The sequence below is a fragment of the Rhinoderma darwinii genome (assembly GCF_050947455.1).
Source record: "Rhinoderma darwinii isolate aRhiDar2 chromosome 2 unlocalized genomic scaffold, aRhiDar2.hap1 SUPER_2_unloc_55, whole genome shotgun sequence".
NCBI classification, from domain to species: domain Eukaryota; kingdom Metazoa; phylum Chordata; class Amphibia; order Anura; family Rhinodermatidae; genus Rhinoderma; species Rhinoderma darwinii.
In genome coordinates, this window is record NW_027461724.1 from 1,195,420 (window position 1) to 1,203,005 (window position 7,586).

The window sequence follows — 7,586 nt, forward strand, 5'->3', positions numbered from 1 at the left end:
TACCAGTACTACAAGTAGGAATTACGATAAGACCTCTGGACTGCTCAAAGATATTGTAAATGATTTTAAATTAACTGATGTGTACAAAGAATGTAATAGGAGCAGCCCAGAGGAAGCCGGCGTTACCTGGAGCAACGCCACCTGTAGCTCCAGGATAGATTTTATTTTTTGTAATGAGAATGTACTGCCTTTTAATTGTGAAGTTCTAACTAATGTTTTTTCAGATCACAAGCTTTTATCATTTTATGTAAAGCGTGATTTTAATAAACCGGTGTGTAAGAAGTCCTGGAAGTTAAATGTTTCCCTTTTAGATGATCCACAGGTTTTTACTGATTTTATTGAATTTTACCAAAAATGCAGGCGGGGGAGAGACATGCGTACTCCCATCAGTGCATGGTGGGAGAAAATGAAAAAAAGAATAAAGGAATTTTTTATTAAAAAGAGCGTGGCGAAAGCCAGGGAAAAACATGCTTTTTTTAAAATTCTCAGCACCCGTCTGCAGACCCTGTACAAGATGAGAGATAATGAAATTGACGTTAAAACTGACATCACTAACTTAAAAAAAGAAATAGCCCAGTGCCTGGAGCAGAAAGGCAAAGAGATCATTTTCCGTTCCAAAATTCAGCATGTGGAGGAGAATGAGACCTGCTCCAGGTACTTTTTTAAAAAAATTAACAATAAAAAGGCTATTATTAAAAATATTGAAGGTGTGTCAGATGTACAGGGTATTTTAAGTAAAGTTCATGAGTTTTATGCTGACCTTTTTAGTGTTAAAACTGTGGATCATAATTTTATGCGTGACTCACTGAAGGAGATTACTACTGTTTTAGACCCTGTCTCCCAGAATTTTTTATTACAGGAGCTGACGGAGCAGGAGGTTTTAGAAACGGTAAAGAGTTTTAAAGCCGGAAAAGTTCCCGGACCGGACGGTATACCCAGTGAGTTTTATGTCAAATTTTATGACATTTTAAAAGAGGATCTTTTTAGCCTTTTTTATGAAGTTTTTAATTCCAAGATGCTGCCTAAGTCCTGGCGGAAGGGTGAGGTCTCCCTGCTACATAAGAAAGGTGACATCGCAGTTTTGAAGAACTGGAGACCAATAACCCTTCTGAATAGCGACTATAAAATAATGGCAAAAGTGTGCGCAAATAGATTAAAAGCCATAATACCCCACATTGTACACTCTAACCAGGTGTGTGGGGTGCCAGGCCGCAGCATCTGGGATAATCTTAACCTGATAAAAGACGTAATTGAGGACACGAGGTCTAGAAGAGGTAAATTAGCCATTTTATCTATAGACTTCGAGAAGGCGTTCGACCGTGTCTCTCATTTTTATCTTTTTAAGGTTTTAGAGCGTATGGGTATACCTGAAGGATTTTTATTATCACTTAAAGCCTTTTATAAAGATTGCACAAGCAAAATTTTAGTGAATGGTTTTAAGACACAGGACGTGATTTTAAACTCAGGGGTGAAGCAGGGGTGTCCCTTGTCCCCACTGCTTTTTATTTGCGCATTAGAGCCTCTACTGTGTACAATTCGCCGCGATAAGTTAATACGTGGAGTCCCCCTGCCCGGGGGTGGCGGCGTAGAGGCTAAAGCAGTGGGGTACATGGACGATGTAGCGGTTTTTTGCAGGGACACCCTGTCGCTTCAGAGAACCCTCAGACAAATTGAGTTTTATTGCTGTGCTTCCGGTTTTAAAGTGACTTCGACAAAAGTAATATTTTAAATATAGGAAGCATGGCTTTTAGAGACATACCCGTCCCTGTGTCAGATAATATTACAATTTTAGGTGTCTCCTTCAGTGAGTGCGACAATGGTTTTATCAGTTGGGACATGGTGGCGCAGAAGGTAAATCAAAAAATATGTATGTGGAACATGAGAAAACTTACCATGGAGGGAAAAGTTTTAATTATTAAAATGGTCATTTTACCCCTGCTTTTATATCTGAGTATGGTTTTCCCTCCCCCCACGGTTTTATTGCAAAAAATTACTAAAGCATGTTTTACCTTCTTTTGGAGTTCCAGAATGGAGAAACTTAAAAGAGAGATTGTGATGAAATCCAAACCGAAGGGTGGCAAAGATTTTCCGAATTTTAACAGGTTTCTTTTAATCAAGTTCTTCAGTTTCTGTTTTAATTCCCTTTTTAAAGAACATTATTGGTCCTATTTTTTACGTTTTAATACAGGGTTTTTAATGCGAAGGTTTGGGTGGTTCAACATTGTTTTATCCTCACCTTACGCTTTTAAACTCTCAATAAACTATGTGATTTTAGAAAAGATAGTGACCTTATTCAACCTGAAGGGAAAAAATGTAAATGAGCTGAAAAACAGTAAAAAATTAATTAAAGACCTAAGAGAAAGTGAGACGGTCAGCAGGATTGAGAATTTTAATGAGGAACGAAGTGCTTTTATCTTCAAAATTATTAATGTGTTTTATCTTTTTAATACACAGATGGACCTGGCCTGGAGCTGCATTCATCAATGTCTTCCATGCCGGGCATTCCAGTACAGAAGGAGGTTCGCGAGGTCTGCCGTCTGCCCGAGGGAAGGCTGCCAGGCCGAGGAAACAGTTCGACACATTTTTTGGACGTGTGATTTTGCGAAGGAATTTTGGAAAAAAATATTCCCTCTTTTGGAAAAGATGGCAGACCTGAAAGACTTGAATTATGAAGAGATTTTATATGGACTATTTGGATGCCCAACCGCGAGCCAAAAGATAATAGCGTGGAAGACGATGAATTGCGCCAAAGAAGCTCTATGGAAGGCCAGGAACATCCTGATTTTTAAGCACGATGTTTTATCTACTGATGATGTTTTAGGTCTTTGTTTTAGCGAAATGTACATTTATTATTTATTAGACAAAAAAAGAAATGCCACCCTTCTTAATAAATGGTTTGTGAAAGAATGGAACTCCAATATATAAAGATTTGCCACCATGTCCCTTTTATGTAATGTAATGCAATGAAATATTGATTTTATTGTTATTCATTTGTACAAAAGTTGGTTTTATTGTAAACTGTATTTTTTATCATGAAATAAATTATTGACACCCCTGAAAAGGGGTAGCCAACTTAAAAAAAAAATCTGTTCTTATCAGTTTAATATCTGATACGTCCCCTATCTGGGGACCATATATTAAATGGATTTTTAGAACAGGGAGATGGAAATAGAGCTTGCTCTGTCCACTCCACGCATTGACCTGGTATTGCAGTATTTCCAGGACCGGTGCACCCTTTCCTTATGTGTTTACTAAAATCAGATTCCAAAAGTGCTTTTTGTGTTTGCCATTGTTTTTGTCTTTCGGATGGGATCTCCCCTTTTAATCCCATTATTTCAACACCTGTTGGACAATGCATTTGTACAGTCATGTGTGATAATGAGCTAATTTATTAAATGCAATTAATTAATACATTGCCACCTCTTGTTTTGTGTCGTCTGTGTTTCTGTGTTTCCGGCATTTCACATTGGAACAGCTCATTCACCTTCCTTGTCTTCTCTCCGCCCTCCCTCCTAGGTAGGTTAAAGAGCTGCACCTGAGCCAGCCACTGATTGATGCAGCACCATAGTCAAATATTGGAGTGGAGTAGGGGAACAGCAAACAGCCATTAAAGCAGCCAGCCCGCCCGCCCGCCCGTCACAATGGACCTACCTGTGTACACTAGATGGATGTGATGGAATGTACTGTGGTCCCTACATTTCTAGAAGAAGTAAGAATTTCAGTTGCAACAAACCCTTGCTTGCCTACAAAGAGAGCAGCAATTTGGATTTGTTACTATGTTACCTGGAAGAATAACAAACTGTGCAAGGATGGAGGTTGTAGGAGCAAGGAGAACAAGTTGTCTGTAAAGTTGGTGGATGCCTATTTTCCATTTTGCAGTCCCATGTCTCCCTCTTGTGGCCTCCTGGAGGCAACTAGCTGTGCAAAAAAAAGACAGCCTGGGGGCCGGCTGTTGCAGTGTTGCCCTCTCAGGCAACACTGAGTGACTGACTGAGCCGCACCGTCTTATATAAAGTTCAGACGGAACTTTGCACGTGTCATAGTGGAGACCTCAGGAGCCAGAGCCAGCTTTCTGACATCATAATGGGGCCTCAGAGATAAAAGCCTGGGCCCAGGCAGTGTTGGTCAGTGCTGCTCAGCAGGCAGCACTGGACTGGATTAAAGCTGATACAAGGTGTGAAAGGAGAAGGGGTGGCAGTGGGCATGCACTTACTGCTGCTGCTGCTGCTGCTGCTGCCAGTGTTTGCACGGCAGGAGGGCATTTGCCCGTTGCCAGGAAGGCGTTTTTATGTCGATTCCTCCTCTTTCAGCACTGCATTGTGGTGCAAGCAAAAGAAGCAAATCCTGTCTTGCTTCCTCTCCGGCCTTTATTCACCTCCCGCTTAGTAGCTGTGAGTGTGTGTGAGCCTGCAGGGCCCCATGGAATTGCCTAGGAGTAGGCTGAATCGCTGCAAGGGGTGAAAAGCAGTATTGGGCAGGCTCGGTCAACGCGCGGCCCGTTCGGGTTATCGCTTCTCGGCCTTTTGGCTAAGACCAAGTGTATTTATACAGGAGGTTTTTAGTCAGAAGGTGCTCAGGTACCCTCTCTCTCGGCCTCGGGGGATCGTCCAGGTTCGCCTGGACTTCACCCCCGTGCTGCTATTTGGGAGAGAGGCTTAGTCCTGAGCAACGAGTTGCGATCCCCCCCCAGCCCTTTGGTGTGTCTCCTTGAACCCAAAGGGCGCAGCGCAAGCTGTGCGGTACCGACCTGGCCACGCAAATGGCAGGCGGACCTGATGCGGTGCCGGTATACGCCCGGTTGCGGAATACTGCAAGATTTATCTTGGCAGAGGGTGGAGGCGGTCCTCGTGGTCTCAAGTTCCTTGTCCACGATATTTTGGAAAAGCGGTTGGCGGTCCACAAGAACGAGATTTTGGCGATCCAGGACTACCTAAGGCGTGGAGTGTACGACGTGACTTTTATGGGAGAAGGAATCCTCCGTGATGCCATGGGAAAAGCTGAGAGGCAACAAGGTGAACTCATGGCCTTGGGAGTCCAGGTAATTGAACACGCTTTCGAAGTAACCAAACTCGTAGTGATTAAAATGTATTCCCCATACGTGAAAGATCAGGAAGTGGCGGCGTTTCTTGCTGCATACTTTAAGAACGTTAAGCTGCTGGGGAGAGTTATGAACGAGTGCGGTGTGTGGACCGTCAAATGGAAATTTATTGTTACGCTAATAAAGGACCCCTCCACCCAAGAAACGAAGCTACCACCTGCTCGTTTTAAACTTGGGAATGTGAATGGCGACCTCTATTTCTCAGGAATGCCAAACTTCTGCAGAGCCTGCGGTACCTATGGACATACCAGTTTTAACTGCGATGTCACCTGCAGGAACTGTGGAAGTAAACAACACACAATGAGAGAATGTACAGAAGAGAAAAAATGCAATTTTTGTCAAAAAACTGGTCATCTTTATTATGCTTGTCCACATAGGTACCGAGGCGAAGAAGATGAGCAACCCGAGGTGCCCCCACGTGCTCCACCAGCAGAGCAGTCCCGTCCTCAAGGAGGAGAACAAGCTGTTGCGGCGAAAGAGCAGAGAGGTACCTGGGCTTCAAGAGTACGGCTAGCCGAAGCCAAAACAGGTGCCTCTCAGCCAGCGACCTCAGGGGATAAAAATGAGCCCAGCGCCAAGGAAAAACGGCAGGCCAAGAGGAAGGCAGAAAAGGAGCAGGCCATCGATGAACCTGTGGCATCCCAGACGGCTGGTTGCTCAGGCGGTGCCGGGCCTGCTCCTGATCCTGGGTCTCTAGAGACCGACTCGGAAGGAGAAAACTGGGTACAGGTGGGTCCCCGTAAAAAGGGGAAGCAAGAACGTGCCAGTAGGAGGGAGACAGGGGAGGAGCAGATGGATACGTCCGTGCGGAAAGATGTGGCTCCTCCTGGGACCCCCTCCTCGCCTGCACTGGTGAGGAGGACGGGCACTGCTCCCTCCGTATTATCGGACACCCCGCCATGCGCACAACCTCCCCCTCTAGACCGGCCTTCACGGGCCCAGGGGGGAGAGGCGGGGCCCTTGGGGGACCCACCAGACATGGACCCAGTCGGTCAACCGAGAGAGACCCAGGTGAGGCTGTGCGAGGTGAGTGTTGCTGGCTCAGCTCTCAGCGACAGTAGTTCTTCTCCTGCCTCGTCCCTCTTTTCAGTTGAGTCGGATGAGGGCGGGGCCATGAGTTCAAGTGAGGTTTCGGGTATTGCTGGTGGAGGAGCAATCTGATTTTAAGTACGCCTATTATTTATTATTTTAAAATCAGAATTTTGCTTTAACTCTCCACGATGTCTGAGCTCATGGGAATCTCCCTCAACGTGAGGGGCGCCAAGTCAAAAGTGAGAAGGGTTGCTCTCTTCAATTTTTTATCTTGCCTGGCAGCCTCTGTATTTTTCCTGCAGGAGTGCGGCATTCCCCATACAATGAGATATGAAAATTACAAAAAGGATTGGAAGTATGGTCCATCCGTCTGGTCTGGATCCAACGAGTCCAGATCAGCAGGGGTCGCCATTCTTTTTAAGGGAAACGTTTTAATTGATTTTATTCAAGAAATCTTACCAGGACGTATTTTAATGGTTAAAGCTTTTATTGATGGTGTAAAGTGGCAGTTTTTAAATTTTTACGGATCACCAGAAAAGAACGAAAGAGCGAGGATGCTGGAGATTTTACCGCTTTTTATCAACACATCTGAGCCTTTTATCCTCGCAGGTGATTTTAATTGTATCCTGAGAGGAGAACGCCGGCTTACCAACAGTACGAGTAGGAACTATGACAAGACCTCTAGACTGCTCAAGGATATCGTGACTGATTTTAAATTAAAAGACATATACAAAGAATGTAACAGGAGCAGTCCAGAGGAAGCCGGCGTTACCTGGAGCAACGCCACCTGTAGCTCCAGGATTGATTTTATCTTTTGTTCTGAAAATTTACTGCCTTTTAATTGTGAAGTTTTAACCAATGTGTTTTCAGATCACAGGCTTTTATCTTTTAAAGTAAAGCATGATCTTAATAATATTGTATGTAAAAAGTCCTGGAAGATGAATGTTTCCCTTTTAGACGATCCACAGGTTTTAGCAGATTTTATTGAATTTTACCAAGAAAGCAGGCGGGTAAGAGACACACGTACTCCCATCAGTGCATGGTGGGAGAAAATGAAAAAGAAAATAAAAGATTTTTTTATTAAGAAAAGCGTGGCGAAAGCCAAAGAGAAATACGCTTTTTTTAAAATTCTCAATACCCGTCTGCAGACCCTGTACAAAATGCAAGATCATGACATAGACGTTAAAGATGACATCACCAATTTGAAAAAGGAGATAGCCCAGTGCCTGGAGCAGAAAGGTAAAGAGATTATATTCCGTTCAAAAATACAACATGTGGAGGAGAACGAGACCTGCTCCAGGTACTTTTTTAAGAAAATAAATAACAAAAAGGCAATTATCAAAAATATAGAAGGGGTGTCAGATGTACAGGGTCTTTTAAGTAAAGTTCATGAGTTTTACACTGACCTTTTTAATGTTAAGACTGTGGATCATAATTTTATGCGTGACTCACTGAA

The 7,586-nt window shown here is 43.6% G+C and overlaps 1 non-coding gene across 1 annotated transcript; it reads left to right on the forward strand.

The window, feature by feature from the left end:
- Window positions 1-3,050: 3,050 nt before the first annotated feature.
- Window positions 3,051-3,238, forward strand: LOC142679645 (U2 spliceosomal RNA). The gene has a single exon (XR_012852844.1). It is a non-coding gene; the product is annotated as a U2 spliceosomal RNA (small nuclear RNA).
- Window positions 3,239-7,586: the final 4,348 nt, after the last annotated feature.